This window comes from Takifugu flavidus, chromosome 3 (assembly GCF_003711565.1).
Source record: "Takifugu flavidus isolate HTHZ2018 chromosome 3, ASM371156v2, whole genome shotgun sequence".
NCBI classification, from domain to species: domain Eukaryota; kingdom Metazoa; phylum Chordata; class Actinopteri; order Tetraodontiformes; family Tetraodontidae; genus Takifugu; species Takifugu flavidus.
This window is the reverse complement of record NC_079522.1, coordinates 15,410,342-15,427,608: the sequence shown is the minus strand read 5'-3', so window position 1 is coordinate 15,427,608 and position 17,267 is coordinate 15,410,342. Positions and strand designations below refer to the sequence as shown.

Below are 17,267 nucleotides of genomic sequence, written 5' to 3'. Positions count from 1 at the left end.
TGCAGGACATGTATTTGACACGATGATCTGGTAATTTAATGATTTGAAGCGTGTTGCCCTCAATGTCTATACCTACTCTGCTGTAATAAGGAGATTAATATTCAAAGTGGTTGCTTCTGTCACATCTGTATTTGCATGAGCTGAACTTTGTGTCCGGAGTTCATTTTCATAGACGTCTTTGTGATGCCAGTCAGACGTGGCTGATGTCATCTCGGCATATTTAGTATAATTGGAATAATAAAAAGGTTCCTGTTTTTGCCTTTCAAACTGTTACAATGGTTTATCCAACTCTTTCTTTTTTGTCATGGAGGTTTAAAAATAAATAAAATTCTGACTGGTATCTGGCAACAAAAAGCAAAGGTGGAGTCTGTAGTATTATATTTTTTTTCATCCTGAAAACTCTGAGTAGTTGGGGCTGTGATGGTTTGGACAAAGAGATATCCAGATCACTGGTTACTCTCGGGAGCAGCAATGCCAGATCAGGTTCTGACTTCCCAGTCCTGGAAACACTGGTGGGATGGGAAAAGAAAAGTGTGGGAAAGGAAAAACTGAGCTTGTGACATAAGCATCCTACATCAATATGGTTATAGTCTGGACACCTGCTGCCAAATCTCTCACCGTTGTTTCAACTTTACCGTCACATAGTCCTGAGCCATCAAAGAAATTGAAGAGAACGTGCAATTCCTTCCATAATAAAATAATTCTTTTCTGACTGCTTGGCATTTATACATATTTCCGTCCATTTAAAGTTGCTTCCTTCTTGTGGCTTATGTGTCACCTCCATTCCTTCTGACTATCATGCTGTGTTCCGACTATTATGATTGTTCCGCCCACAAGTGTTCCACCTGTATTGAGTTATTCCCACCCCTCTTTAGTGTGTGTGCTCCTTTTGCTCTGCTTGTTTATCTCCAAACAGCTTTTATTTTTAATGTGTTTTGTTTTCAGTGTTGGTGGTTTTTCTTCCCTTTTTAGTCTGTCTTTTTTGGCTGCCTGCCTGAATGCCAACCCACTTTGTATCCAGAAGAGGAATCTTAATATTTCTAAGCATTTTGAGTCACACTTTTGACTGTATCCCTGTGTGCTGTTCTTTACATCAGACTTGTGTGAAGTCATGACACTTAATGTTATGACTCAAGTTCAAGCAATTGTATTAAGATAAATATGTACAAAAAAGCTGCCCTCATGTGAAGATCTTAAATGCTCCTCACATACCATATCCTGGTTTGTGGAGTTCTCAGCAAGTTCAAAGATTCCCTGTCTTTGTAGCATTCATGGATGTTTTTACAAAAAAGAAACAAATAGTTTTAAGAGCTTCTTCAAAGTCACAATGTAATCTAAGGCTGCCCTGCTGAGTGGTTTATTCTTACTTAAGGCATTCTTTGATTTAAAAACTGAGTGGTCCTTGGTGAATTGAAAGTTAAGAAACAGAAGCCAAACAAACCTATTGCTCTTGATTGGAATGTGCTAAAACTCATTTTATTAAGCATACACTTTAAAGTTTCTTCGGTTATTTTGTTAAAAAAAAAAAATAAATAAATAAAAAATAAATAAAAGTGGGATGAATCTACAATCACGTTGTGCAATTTGGACCCACAAGCAGCACTCTGGAAAACTGGACCGTGGTAATGACTTATTAGCACACGGGCAAACCGGAACTCAGGCAGACACGGAAACACAGGAAACAGCCCGTTCTTGAGGCGCAGGGCCCACACAAAGTCTATGGGTTATAGGCTCGGGGAGTGGGTCGAGCAGAGCCGGAATGCGGAACCAAGGGGGAAGGACGTAAATCTCCAGAACCGTGCAGTTCCGCTGACAGCGGGCAGGAGTGACAGAAAGGGTCTTACAGGAGAGGAGGCTGACGATGTAGCGGAGCAGACTGGGGACGAGCAGCAGCGAAGTCGGGGTCAGGTGGAGAAGTCAAAACCAGGTGAGCAGACAGGAACCAGAAACGCTGAGGCAGAAGTTGTGGTCAGGGGCAGAAAGCAGGTAGGTTGTCCAGGGAACAGGCGAGGCAGGCAGAACAAAGACAGGCAGGGTCGGTAACAGGTAATCCAGCAGGGAAACAGCACTGGAAAGTCTCACATCAAAGCAGAAGAACAATCTGGGAAGGACTGAGAGTGCAGGGGAGGCTTATAAGCCGGGCTGGTTGGGAATGAGCTGCAGCTGTGCTGCAGGTGAGTGGAGTTGAGCTGACGGGGTGGGAGTGGCTGGCAGGTAGAGTGGAGCAGAGGCAGGGAGAGTGGAAAATTACTGGGGCAGAGGGACAGGAGGGAACTGGGGGAATGGGGTAGTGACACATGCAGAATCGCTGATCGTCTACATTTATTCTGGTGCTGATCTTCGTAAATTCATAGCCATAGACAGGATTTTATTGAGGCTGTCAAACCATTATGATTTTTAATCAAACAAATTACATGGCTGGTGTGAATTAATTTAGATTAATTGGGTTTAATACGAATTTATTACTATTTCATTTTTGCTAAGGCAAAACAACTTATAGAATAAACAGGATAATTACGCTAAGCCTGTTTAATATTAAAGATAAAATGGATATTGTCAAGTTTTTGTGTTTTTATTCATTCTTTTTTAGATACATCCTTCCAAACCTTTGGAAAGCCTGTGTCCTTGACCATATTAATCAGTCTGCAGTTTTATGTGATCCACTCACAAACTGCGTTTAAAGTAAATGAATATAAATACAAATGTTTCTAAAAATTGTTTCCAATAACCTCACAGGAAAAAAAGTGAAATACCCCTTGTTTTTTTTAAAATTAAATTTCACGATCGGGGCACTTGCAGTACCATTCTTGTTATTGCAATATTGATCTTCCCCACAGCTCTTGCCTTGCAGATAGTCTGTTAACAAAAGAGAATGTTTTATCACGACCTATAATTGAAAACTGAAAGATCTTGATGCAATTAAAAAAAATAATAATTCTATGTGAATCTCCTTGTTGGTTTCTGTGTTGACCCCACTCTTCCAGTTCACCGAGACAGGTGTGCAGATTAGGCCCTGTTAAATTATCAGTAGTGCCAAAAGGGATTTTGCAAATGCAACTTTTCTTTTGTGTAACACAATGGGCAGTGGTTTGTGTTGCTGCATTTCTATCCGTTGTTAGTAAATGTGGGTCTCAGTAGTGGTCGCATTTTGAGAAGGGTCCTAGAATGATAATAAAATTGAATTGATAATAAAATGGCATTACAGAAATTCAGGGATAAAACTGGCATGAAAAAGGTTCTGCTCAAATGTGTGGAAAAACTGTGCACGACCATCATTCATGAGATGGACAGGATATTAATTTCTTGTTTTTGTTTTTTTTTAAAGTTTACATGCGTTTTGGTGCTTTCTCAAGTAATTAAGTCTGCATGAGCACATGTGCTATCCCTATCATGCACCTTCTTAAAGCACAGAATAATGTGATGGTTAGCACTCAAGACCATGTTTTGCCTTCTGGTTACACCTCACCAGCAATACGTGCATATGGTTTGACTTGTGAGGGGTGGCATCATATTATGGTCATTTCTTATGACATCTCTCAGCTTTAACGGGGTAGTGCTTTATGATTAAAACTGTCTCACTCTGATCTCAGGTTCTCAAGTTCACGTCTTAACACGAGGAATTTGCTCTCAGACAGTGGAGGTCTAATAATGACATGCATCAGCAGAGCAGGAACAGAAGTATGAAGTCTGAGGTGGCATTTAAGATGGCAATCCAGGAACAGGTTGAATGAGGACAGGTGGGAAAAATATCTTTGTTTAAATGTTGCTTTTCTTGATAATTTTTGAAACAATGAACTGCATTCTGCTTGTAAATGGAGCTGATATGCATGACTCACAACAGAAGGACAAGAAAGGAAGGATTTCCCATCCTACAATTCAAATTAAACCACTGCTAAATGCTTATATCACCATGCTTATTCGGCGATAATCAGCCATTCATTGTTTTGGGCTATAATGGCCAGCAATGAATATTTATTTGTCATAAATGTACAAAAACAAACAAACAAAAAAACACCACATTTAATCACTCCCACAGAAAGACAGTGCACTTATTTTTGTTTCACATGAGCCAATTTTCACCATTTGCTATTTTGCTTATAAAATGTCACCAGCAATGTTTTGGGGTTTAGTGAGTGTGCTCCATGTCAGAGGACCTGTAACTGCAAAAACGGCTTTTTAGTCTAATCTCCTGAACTTGTTTACTATACAAAGCGAGCACCCTCCTTTGAGGGCTTTACAGAATGTCGAGGATAGAATGGGAGCAGTGTCTGCAGCATGCCTCTTTACTCGTCACCATAATAACCGCTTCAGGAAATTGCTGTTGCTAAGTATGCAATTTGAATAATTTGTGCCAAATGGCTGGCATGGATGTTTGACAATATGCATGCACTGGTGGGTGTGCATTATTTTACCTTTCACCTTCTACTTTGTCTCAAAAAGTTATAGGGTTATTGGTTGACCACTATCATAAATAAATATTAAGCTGTCACTGGTGCCTGTCAATGTGCTACCTTTAAGGGAATAGGTTGTGAAGCAACAAAGTAATGTATGAACATAGGAATTTAAATGTTGAACATTTATATGCGTAAAAAAAATGAAAATTGACTGGCTGAAAGTTGAAAAAATTATTGTCATTATAAGGACCACGCTACATCATAAGACTATCCTGCTGGCAATATTTGCATTAAGATACATGTAGAAGGAACTGTCAAAATTCAAAGGGTACATTGGGGACAATATTGTTATGGCACCCATTATACTGTAACACTATGTGAATTACTCCACATATCCTTCCATAAACTGCATCTTGTTCAGCTGGGCACTATATCTCCAGATCCAGTGGCTTCAGGTTCACTTCTCTGTTGTCTTCAAATCCTGCTCCATTTCATACTGTGATAATTAGCTTAATGTGAGGACAACAAATATATGTTGGCTTAGCAAGCCAGTAAAAAGGTCAGCAGCACAAGTTTCATCACATTTATTTAGTTCTGTGTCCCTTGAGCTGAAATATATGTACTGTTGTATCTAGGGTGGGTTTAATGATCGGATGATCACTGAAGTGTATTTGAGGACACTCAATTAAGTCTTCTCTGAGCTTTAGTTGCTCCTGTAGTCACTTGTCAGAGACACCATCCCTTCTCCATACACAGCGGGAGTAGATCCTCACCAATCTGATCAGTGAGATTACAAACCACTGCCTGGTAGATCATTTAAACCCCATCTCTGCCCACAAGGACCACAATACATTACCCCCTTCACGATGTGCCATATATCAGCCCCCTCCTCCCTTCTGCTGCAGGGTTCCCAAGATAAGGAACATCCTGACAAAACTGAGGTCTTGGCCTGGTGGGGTCGCAAGAATGTGAGGCATGGAAAAGGCTGCTCAAATGGCCCTTTGAATGGGTCCAGTTTCATCAGGCAGCGGTGGCCTCGATGGAAGCCTTCTGTAATGATAGATGGCCATAGGAGCACCCTGGAGAACTTTGAGAGTGCTCTGCCCTGGTTGGCAAACTGCAGAAGGCTACAATCTATTGTTCTAATTGGACTCCCAGTGAAAGGGAAATCAGGGGATATGTAGACTGTGTAACAAGACAGGTGGAGTAAATAACAACCAACATAGTTTAGATGTAATGATAGCAGAGAGATTGGTAGATGCTGGGAATTCAATGGGAACTCTCCCAATTTAAAACAACTTAAAAAGTGGTGATAAATATCACTCACTAGTTACACTGATGTGTATAATGTTCATCTGTGAACGAAATTTGGTACACTGTCCAGTTGATTTGTGTTACTTTGCTGAAATAATACAATACGTTTATACCAAAGATCGTAACATTGCAAGCATTTGTTATTCTTAACATCCATGCCCGGAATTCCCCAGGGCATTATCTTAGCACTATTAGCAATATGTTTTATATAGCGTCATTAATAAATGTACTTTTTTGGAAATTACTTCTCAAGATGATTCACCAGAGGACCTGGTGCACATCAAAAATAAGTTAATTGCATAGGGCTTTGTTTTGTCTGTGTCATCCCCTAGCCTGGATTAACTATTCTAAGATGCTTGATTTACAACTATAAGTGAGCAAACCAAGGCAATGGCATGAAATTTGTCTGACTTCCCCATTTCCATGAAAAATAAAAAGTCCCAAATATCAACGAGACATGACATGTTCAGTGGAATCGTGGTTTAGGTGTTGTAGGGCAGCATTGAGTAGGGCAGCATTTATTGAGTGTTGAGTTAGCTTCATTCAATTTTCTAAGCTTCTATGAGTTTTAGTACCTGACCTTGTGTTTTATTTTGAAAATCAACCCGATGCAATCTGTGCAGGAAGTTCCTGTCTGGTGTGGTTTCCTCAATGCTTGTAATCTCGTCAGTGCACAGCGATGTGATTTAAAAAAAAAAAATAAAACACATGCTCCTTATTCTTCTCGGATTGGAGTGCTGAGCCTCTTTTGGAATGCTTCCAATATGCTACGATGCTGTCCACGGAAACGGAAACATTCTATGCCTGAGGATTAGCTACAGTTGCCAAGGCATAGTGTCCAAATCAGCCTCAAAAAATGCATGGAATTTTGGATAATTGCACTGGTTCAAGTTTTTTTTAATTTTATATTTTTTTCTCCCTTGCAGCTCAGCTCAGCAATCTGCCATCGTCTTGAAGGAGGCTTCACTCTTCCATCGATATAACCATTCTTGGTGTGACTTTTAAAATCTGCTCGGTGTTGCCCGATGAAAACGATAACAAAGATGTCTCCCTGTTTATGAAATTTTAGAAGTACTATATTTTCTTCCTGCTGAGAAGTCAGATGAGACCGATTATCCTGCTGCACTCAGCCTCACTCCAGCATTCTCACTTTCGTTCCACTGCTTTGCGAAACGTTTTCTTTGCAGATGTTGGAGTTAATGCCATCGTTAGACTATTGGGTCCTGTTGCGAAATTATGTGAGCTCCAGCATTGTCTATTCTTCTCTTCCCTCAGAGCTGATGAATAGCTTAAGGTCAGACTATCAAATTAGTCTCTCCCATTACTCCCCAGACACTAATGACATCTTTATAAAAGGAAATATACTGCATGCAATCTCTCCAAAAGCTTTTTACAGAGCAATTGTTTGTCTGTATGAAATGTAAGTGCAGTGCATGGTGAATTGGAAGTGGGTCTGGTGTGTGAGCTAATACCTTTTCTACACAACCACCCATTATCTCATTTTGCTCATGGGTGCTTCATCAGTCTGTGCACTGTGTCTGTGTCTGAAATGTTCCAAAAACTTATTGGCAATTGATTTGAAATGGATACAAAAGCTCCAGTTGAGTACAGGTGAATGTTTCATTTGTTTTTTGTTCATTTTGCATGTCTGTGTTGCTGCTTCATCTGAGATATGACAAAATATGAATAAAACAATTTGCTAGTTCCAAGGGCATCATGGCAAATAGCTGAGAAAAGGACAAAGATAGTGTCATCCTTTAAGGAATTAATTACGAGTGAATGTAGTAAAGAATAAGGATTCAAAGATGTTTGCAGGACTTTATTTTTTTAAAAAGGCCCACTTTAATGCTCTGATATTTTCTTGTGGGTTTACAAAACAATTGTAAAACTGGGAGGAAAAATCCACTTGAGGCTAGGAACATAAATTAGCCTAGCCTAGTCTAAAAGATCCCTCCAAGAATTTACTGTGTGTGTGTGTGTGTGTGTGTGTGTGTGTGTGTGTGTGTGTGTGTGTGTGTGCGCGTGCGCCACCCTTTGGCAGAAGACATGTCCAGGGTGTATTCCCACTACTCGTATCAGCTCTAGCACTGGCCCTTGACCCTGGAATAATCTTTAAAAAGGAAATGGATGGATGAATGGGTGGCAACATTAAGAAGTGGACAGTAATATGCAAATCTGTGTAAATGTCTTTTTCTAATACAAATTGATTGTACCATACTGTTTTCTGTGATGAAACCACCACCGTGCAGTGAGCAAATCTAAGTCCTGTGTCACTAAAGAGTGAAATAGTTGTTTGTTTCTGTGCGATTGAGCATCATTGCTGTCAAAAAGAAAACTATTATAATCTCATTACCACAAATGAATGCTCTATCTTGTACTGTTCTGCTCCCAAAACAAGCATAAACAGACCTCCAAATGGGTATTAATGTACAACTAAATGGAATCCCCAGCTGTTTTAGAGGAGAACTAGCTTTTTAGGAAAGGTTAGTAATGGATTTTTTTTAATGGGCAATTTCAAGCATCATTCAGGTTTCAGTGGTGATAATGTTAGAGATGGAGGGTCATCCACTACCGGCAGGATTTGAATTTGATTCTGAGCCACCCAGGAGCCCTGACACAGGTGACTTGAGCTTGAGCAGAATTGAAATCAGCTCACGGGTTTCAGTGAAAGAATCTCAAGACAATAGAAGTCTATCACTGCCGGGTCACAGCCTCAATCCATCAGAGTTGGCTGTTCCTGTCAAGAGCAGATCCAAGTAAAAGATGAGAATGACTCAGGATAGCAGCTTTCTTAAGCTCACTGTCTGGGTCAGATGCTCGATAATGTATTTTTCAAAAACAGACTGCTTGTTCAGCACCTGGATTAAATCTACACTGGCTGCATGATGGCTGCTGATGCAGCAGATGTGATGTCTTTAGACATTACTCTTGCAAAAAGGAACTCCCTTGAATATGTAATAATGAGGGTCCTCCTTCTGCAAATTCACCTTTGTATCCTACTCAAAAAATAAACTGAATTACCAAATCTTTGCTACCGCAACAAAGTTCACCTCTCCTTTTGAATGGAATTTGAATGTTTGATTTAAGGTGTTGAAAGGGAAATTGAATATTACAAATTGTTTGGAGTGCTACTTAACCAAAAAAAAATCATTAATTCTATACCAGGTTTGAATCAAATGTTTTGTTTGTCAGTAATAATACTGATCCTTGGGCTTTCTGTATTCCTTTTTATTGCAGATTTAGCTGAGAAAAGCTTGGTGCTAGCAACAATTTTGACTCTTATCCTAAAAATGTTATATGTGACAATCCTATTTTGAAGCTTTCACAACATTTGAAGGTCATAATTGGCTCTCTGGGCTGAAAGAGAGGTCTGCAAAAGTCTGCTAAATCCAAAAGGAGCCGTTCTGTTTCGTTGGAAGTAACTGGATTCATCGACCATCACAGCTAATCTTATCCTCTGGGCTCAAAGTGTCATTAACGAGACAAAATAACAAGTGGCCACAGCCAAAAGTCAAAATGTAATGTGTACCAGTTTCCTTAATGGTAGTAGAGCACTGTGGGGTTAACTCTATCATCACCTTATGGTCACATTTTGTTTTATTAATTTATTATAGCATCATGGCCGTACAACCATGCTATGAAATGTTTCTTGTGTCAGTACAGCAGCCCCAAATAGGAGAAAAGGACATGGGCCTTTCTGGAGGTGGCTCAATTGAAGCTTCACTATTTTGTGTTTCCAATCTTTCACATTAGAACTTCTCTCAGTGAGTGTTTCTTGTGGTCCAACAGAAAACGTATCCTCACCACCAGGAGCATGATCAAGACAGCCAAATGTTTCATTTTTCAATTTTTCTTCTTTTTTTTAAGCACTTCAATGCAGTTTCCACTTGAGACAGTGTTGATTCTCAGCAGAGTCCCCACATGTACAAAATGAAGGTCTACTACTGAGGCCTCACTGTTGAGCAGCAGGTGCACGGCACCATGGAGGGAGTTACAGAATGAATAACGCCCAGTTGAACAGAAATGGGAGATGAGAGAATGGGAAAACTTCCTAAAAAACGTTATTTAGGTAAGATTGAATACATTTGATGTCCCTGGCTATGGAAAACTTTCCTTAATACATGTTTCTCGTGGTCTCGAGCCGATTCAGCTGCCTGTTCGTATTAGTATTTGGAAAGAAATTGAAACTGCACGTTAAATTAGTATTGAAAGTTCAAAAGGTAACACAAGTGCCGTGTTCCTACAGAACTCTACTTTGATTGGCTTCTAAAAAGAGAACATAAGAGTTTGACTTAATTTTCAATAAAACCAACCTTCCCCCTTCCTCAATTCTTAGAGGATTTGCAGCCCTTGAATCTGTTGTAGCAGCAAAGTATTCTAATACTCATTATAGAGAGATCAGACAAACTGCAAAGTCACTGCTCCTGAAACTTTTGAATGTGTGCGAGTGTGTGCACGCACGTGCATGCAAGTGTTTAGTTTTTGATTTGAGTGGAAGGCAATGTCGCTCCAATTATAGGGCTTGCCAAAGACGGATAGACATAACGGAGCAGCACTTTTCTGCAAACTTGCTGCCCTCCCAGTGACATACAGTTTTTATCTATATTAAAATCTGCAACATGATGGATACAGTTAATACTGCTTCACAGAGATGAATATTTATGTCAACAAAACATTACATTGTGTATTTCAATTAATTACCTTGGTCATTTGGATGGTGTTGAGGAGGTTGTGAAAACAAACTTTAAATTGGAAAGTGACAAATAATTCATATTCGGCTTGAGTTCACGTTAAACAATCTACCGGTATTTTTTTTTTATTTTATATTTATTATATATATTTTTGATTTATTATATTTATATTTATTAAGGCCTAAGGTTTTGCTTCCTTGTCAAAAATAACGTTTTTTAATTATATATTTAAAAAAAGTAAGAGTATGTATTTTTAAAACATTTTTAATAAATATAGGATTATTGATATTGTGAGTCACCTTCTAGGTTGTAAACATTGCTTAATATTTCTCAACTATAATTGGAGAATTCTTTTTTGGGATCTCTATTCTCACATTTAGATGGAACCAAATCTTTCACAGTGGATATTGAAATATTTCTCACAATATCCTGTTCATTTTTTTCCCCGCTGATGCATTTACAATTCAAGCACAGAGGAGCTGGATCAAGAAAACCCGTTTTCGCTGATTGATAAGAATGCTTGGCAACATGCGTGCCTAATCCTATTCCATGGCTGCACATACATTTTGCAGTCAAATAAAGGATTGCCCTTACCATTAATGACACGAGCTGCATTCCAGTATGTAAACAACTGAATAAAACAGACATCTGTTAGTCAGCTAAAAAGAGAGGAAAGGAGGCTTTGGGAAAGGCTTTTAAACTTCCTCAGCGGTATACTCCTTACTGGCTGCATTGTGGTTCTGAATTACAAAATAATAATCACCTTTAAATCAAGAATGCTTATGAATATAGCTATCTAATGTGTTTGAGACTTACTCTGAGGGGCAAAGCGCTGGAAGGGGACAGTTAATTAGAGTTGCTTAAGGCTACCTGTGGTTTGTGTAAACCAAAATGACCCTTATTTATTTAATATTACAGCATGGGACCACAGCATTCTATTTGTACCACATGCATATGGTGTGCACCGACACCCATCTTAATGTGGGAATAATGTAGGAGATAATGTAGGAATTTTGTGTGCTGCATCCTTGACAAATGTTCTTGTTTAGACATCTTATATTATGTCTGGGTCTCTTAAAATATACATACATATCATTAAAACTAGCTCTCACAAAATCTATCATTTTAAATGTAAAAATGACTGGTTTTGATCTCGATCCACTCGCTAATGAAATAAATCTGATTGCTGCCTCCAAAGATGTGCAATTTGTTTCTATGACAACAAAAATAAATGAAAATCACTTGGTAGCAGTAAGGTTGCCGCGGCTAAGTGTTAAATTAAGACATCCTGCATTGCAGTGCTGTTATGGGGTTACATTACCATATTTTCGACCATAAGGGGCACTGTATTAAAAGGCGCAGTCTCAGTTATGGGTGCTATTTCTGTATTTAAAACATACACAAGGCGCACCGTATTATTAGGCGCATGCTGAAACATACAGTAAAAAATTGACAGCGGAAGTAAAACAGTGAGACACATTTATTGAACAAAATATTCATTCTTCCGCCACAAAACCATCAAAGTTTTCATCTTCTGTATCTGAATTAAACAGCTGCACTATTTCAATGTCCAACATCCCGAATTCCTCTTCTTAATCATCTGAATCAGACTCACCGATGTTCTGGTTCAGCATTGATTTTGTGAAAGCTCTTCCAATACATGAAGACGGTATCATAGCCCATATGTCTACAATCCACCCGCATATGGTCTTGCTTGACCGGTGCCATTTTAGGGGACCCTTACGTGTAGGTGTGCCGCTAATCGATTGGCGGAGCGTTTACCGTAGTGCACCCACCAAAGGCGCACAGCAGATTTTGGAACTCAGTCCACACACAAGGCGCTCCATATTATAAGGCGCACCGTCGATTTTTGAGAAAATCTCAGTGTTTTAGGTGCGCCTTATAGTCGTGAAAATACGGTCGTTAAAATGATCTTTCTCAAGTCAATTTTAGGTGAAAAGATTAAAAAAAAATTTTGGTGATGCTGAACTGGATTTTTTTTATTGATTTTTTTGGCTTATGTTAAAAGACTAAAAACACTGGTCTTTATTCCTGTTGCTGTGTTCCACTTTAAGATAATTAACACTGAGATTAACTAACCTTGTATATCACTTCACACTATAAAGAGAGCATAGGCCTCCAGACTTACCAGAAGTAGAGTTCATCAATTTATTGGCTTTCTTCAACATCTTGGAGTCCCTCCAGACACTTTTTAAAATTTGCTGGTGGAGAAAAGGTTGGCCGGATAGGCCAAGGTCAACCACAGTATGGTATTGATTGTATGGTAGTTTTTAAATTAGAATTTAAACCCCAGTGCTTCAATCTTTCTTAAAGAAGTAAATACAGAACTGACCGACAGTCCACCGTAGCTGCCACAAATGCGCTAAATATTTAGCCAGTTAAAATCATGGTTATTACATTATATAATGTAATAACTGGATATGGAAAAAAAGATGGAAAGTGGTCGAGCAGCGGTCACCAACCTTTTTAAAGCTGAGGGCTACCTCAAGATTCCCAAATGGCTTGAGTGCTACGAGCTCAAAACATATGTATAAACAAATCAAGAAATACAATATCCACACAAAAAAACAATGGGCCAGATTCACCAATATGTTCTTAAGAATCTTTTTAGATTCTTTCTTAAGTTGTTATTAAGAAGTTTTTTAAGAAAACCCTACGTCGGATTCATCAACGCGTTCGTAAGCCCCAGAATTGTTCGCAGCTGTGTTCTTAGATTGATGAATGCCATCTGTTCGTAAGTTGAAAGCGCGTGCCAGGTGAGTCTAATTAACATACGATTAGCATAAGTCACCGCCCACTAATGCCCATAAAAGGAACTGCAGCAGGACCCTGTAGACAGAGCAAAAAGCAGCCAATGCCCAAAGCGAAATGCCCAAAGCTTGCCTCTCCACGCCTGATTTCTGACGCCGTGTTGAACAATCAAGAAAGGATGGCTAACACGCTTGATAAAATTGCCTCAACCCTGATGACTATAGCCAACACGCTTAAAGAAATCAACGAGAATGTAAAAAAAAGAAGAATGTAAAAAAAATAAACGTGTAAAAGCTGTGCTCGGATTGTGACAATAATGCATTTTATTCACAAACGGGCAATTAATCGCGCTCGAACGTGAACCGCGTGCCTGCAGTCTGGCCCATCATTGCGTCAGGACGCACATCCTCACGGGGTTGTGGCTCTGTGTCCAAACACATCCAGCGCCCCTTTAAAATGCCGATGGTGCGTTCAATGGTGGAGCGACTGCGCGCATGCATCTGATTGAATAAAACTCCTGTGGAGTCTGAGGGTTGGTCAGTGGTGTCAACAACCAGGGAGCCAGGGCATATCCTCGATCCCCTAATAAAATAAATCAAGATAAAATCAAATAAAAAGACAGTTTTGGCATGGTTTCCAATTTGGTTGATTAATGTTAAGTCATTGGCACATTTACGTAATTTTAAAATTCTCCGTAAATCACCAAAAATAGGAAATAAACAAATAAATAAATAAATATGACAGAATTATCATTGTAATATTGAATTTTATTGAACTGCACAAGAGAAGAAAACACAACCATGCCAACATGTCGGCACTGAAATGTGCGCAAGAGTACTCCTGAGTGTTCGTAGGATTTGTTCTTACCTACGAATAAATCCAGGATAAGAAGAAATTGGTGAATGCCACAATCTTCGTAAACTGTTCGTAAGTGGGACTTAAGAACAAATTTGTTCGTAAGAACGCTTCATGAATCTGGCCCAATAATCCTAACTTTAGGACAAGTATTTGTAAATGAATGTATTTATGCTTCATTGTCAAAGTGACATTTATTTTTTGCAAATGAACATGTCACAGTTTCATTCAACAAAAAACAGAACTCAGATTGTTTTTCCCAATACATGAGATTGTGTCAACTCCAACTATGAATCTTTTAATCAATGAACAATGAGCAATTGACCAGGTGACATGGTGTTTTACTAAAACACTGTTCATTCTTGTCTGTCAGTTAGTAAGAAACCTGGCATTCCATGTTGTCCACTAGTTTACTGTATTCTGGTGTGTAGTTTGTCATTGCCAATCTCAGTGACTCCTGTAGATGTGAATCAGTTAGGCGTGATCAGTGTTTATTTTTTATAAAGTTCATATTAGAAAAGGCTGATTCACAGAGATATGTGGATCCGAAAAGACAAGCAACCTTCATAGCTGCTGTGCAGATAGATTTGTACTTTTCCATGTCCACTAGGTCCCAAAAGTTTAGGCTACTCCGATGTGCTTTAAGGTTCAGGTCATTTTGCAAAGTTATTATTTCCATTTCCACCTGCCCTGCATCCAAGGTGAAGGTTATACTTAGGTTCTCAGCTGTGCCTGTAATGTCCACTGACATAAAGGGATTTGAAATTAATGACACACATGGCTCAATTTGCTCAAAATCACAAAACCTGCTGTCAAACTCTTTCATCAGTCTGTTAATCACTTGGCAGTATTTTTCTACAGCTTTATCAAAAGCCATAGATGCAGAAACATTGGGCCTCATTCACCAATATGTTCTTAAGAATCTTCTTGGATTCTTTCTTAAGTTGTTCTTAAGAAGTTCCTTAAAAACCCTACGTCAGATTCATCAACACGCTCGTAAGCCTCAGAATTGTTCGCAACTGTGTTCCTAGATTGATGAATGCCATCTACTCGTAAGTTGAGAGCGCGTGCCAGGTGAGTCTAATTAACATACGATTAGCATAATTCACCGCCCACTAATGCCCATAAAAGGAACTGCAGCAGGGCCCTGTAGACAGAACAAAAAGAAGCAAAATGCCCAAAGCAAAAAAGAAGTCGGATGGAGCGCAGCAGGTGAGGAGAAAAAAAAAATTTGGTAGTTCAGAGGTGGAGGTACTGCTGCAGGAAATCACCCGGAGAAAATCAGTTATGTTCAGTAGTGTTAGTGCTGGTTTACCAGCACTAATAAAAAGGAAACATGGGAGGCAATCACACGTGCAGTGGACGCAGTGTCAGGAGAAGGACGCTCAGTAGCAGAGGTGGGAAAAAAAATGGTTTGATCTTAAATCTGAAACCAAAAAAAACATAGCAAAATTCCAACGGGAGACGCAACGGACTGGAGGAGGAACAGCAGACACCAAAAGCCTGTCCGAGTTGGACCAGCATGCCGGGGCCATCATCGGGGAGACGGCACTCTCAGGTAGGCTATATAGGGAAAATCTTATACTGTAATTGTAATGTTATTTATTTTAATTGATTGTTTAATTACCCCACCTCTTTAGGTGTACCATCGGCTGAGTGTTTGGATACAGACCTGGGCCCCGAGGCAACACTATCACCCCCTCCCTGTGCGTCATCTGCACCAGAGGAATCGGAAGGTTATTTATTTTCTGGAATAATAGCTTTATTTAAAAGTTGTAGTACCGGAGGAGTTTACCGTAGTGTGTGTGGTATCGGAATACATATTGGACTGAGGGTCGCAGCCATGGCTTGACTTATTAGCCTATTTATTCACAGATGAAGTCCCACAGAGCCAACCTGTGGAAGGACAGACGGAGCCGTCCTGCAGCCACACCACATCAACACGCGTACTCGGTCCCTTGCCTCTCCACACCTGATTTCTGACGCCGTGTTGAACAACCAAGAAAGGATGGCTAACACGCTTGATAAAATTGCCTCAACCCTGATGACTATAGCCAACACACTTAAAGAAATCAATGAGAATGTAAAAAAAAAAAAAAAAAAAATGTGTAAAAGCTGTGCTCTGAAACCGGTCTCTCTTATTTTTTTCTTTTTGAAGTGAATCAAGACCGTTAGACTGAAATTGTGACAATAATGCATTTTATTCACAAACGGGCAATTAATTGCGCTCGAACGTGAACCACGTGCCTGCAGTCTGGCCCCATCATTGCGTCAGGACGCACATCCTCATGGGGTTGTGGAATCCTCTTTTGACTGTGACCTGATATTCTGGTGTATACGGAAACTTTATATATTGTGTGGCCAGTTGATTTATTTCATCCAAGACATGAGGGAGAGCGCGGCTAATTGATGGCTGTGATATGCCCACCCTGTCTCCCAGCTCTTGTTGAAATGTCCCTGTAGCCAAAAAGCCAAGGCCCGACAGTACCTGCACATGCGGTGGGACAGGGTTGGACCAAAGTGTGTGGCTCCGAAGTGCTGGCTCCAACTACATAGATCTATCAGGACCGGTCGTGGGATCCTGAAGCGTCCAAAGAGGAATTCATCACTCTCTGAAAAAAGATCTATATGATCACGAAACATCCGTTCTCTCCTTAAGGCCCAATCAGCAATATCATGCAGCAGCAATAAATATGCTATTGTTTTGCGGGCCTTGGATGGAGTACCACATATAAACGGGGGGGGGGGGGGTGGGGGGGGGGGGGGGTTACTTGATGACATGGTTTCCAATTTGGTTGATTAATGTTAAATCATTGGCACATTTATGTAATTTTAAAATTCTCTGTAAATCACCAAAAATAGGAATCAAATAAATGACAGAATTATCATTGTAATATTGAATTTTATTGAACTGCACAAGAGAAGAAAACACAACCATGCCAACATGTCGGCACTGAAATGTGCCTAAGAGTACTCCTGAGTGTTCGTAGGATTTGTTCTTACCTACGCATAAATCCAGGATGAGAAGAACATCGTGAATGCCACAATTTTCGTAAAATATTCGTAAGTGGGACTTAAGAACAAATTTGTTCGTAAGAACGGTTCGTGAATGAGGCCCATTGTCACTAAGAACTTTTTGCACAGAGGGGAAGTGCACAATACCTTTTCTTTGCAAATGCACAGAGAAAATGCTCATTTTAGCTTGAAAAGCTTTTACAGCACTTATCATATTTGTGACAGT

At 39.6% G+C, this 17,267-nt stretch overlaps 1 long non-coding RNA gene across 1 annotated transcript; it reads left to right on the top strand.

Annotated features, from left to right (window-relative positions):
* The first annotated feature begins 14,732 nt into the window (after positions 1 to 14,732).
* On the top strand, positions 14,733 to 16,091 carry LOC130522437 (uncharacterized). Its single transcript, XR_008949625.1, has 3 exons — positions 14,733 to 15,584; positions 15,667 to 15,762; positions 15,902 to 16,091. It is a non-coding gene; the product is annotated as an uncharacterized LOC130522437 (long non-coding RNA).
* Positions 16,092 to 17,267: the final 1,176 nt, after the last annotated feature.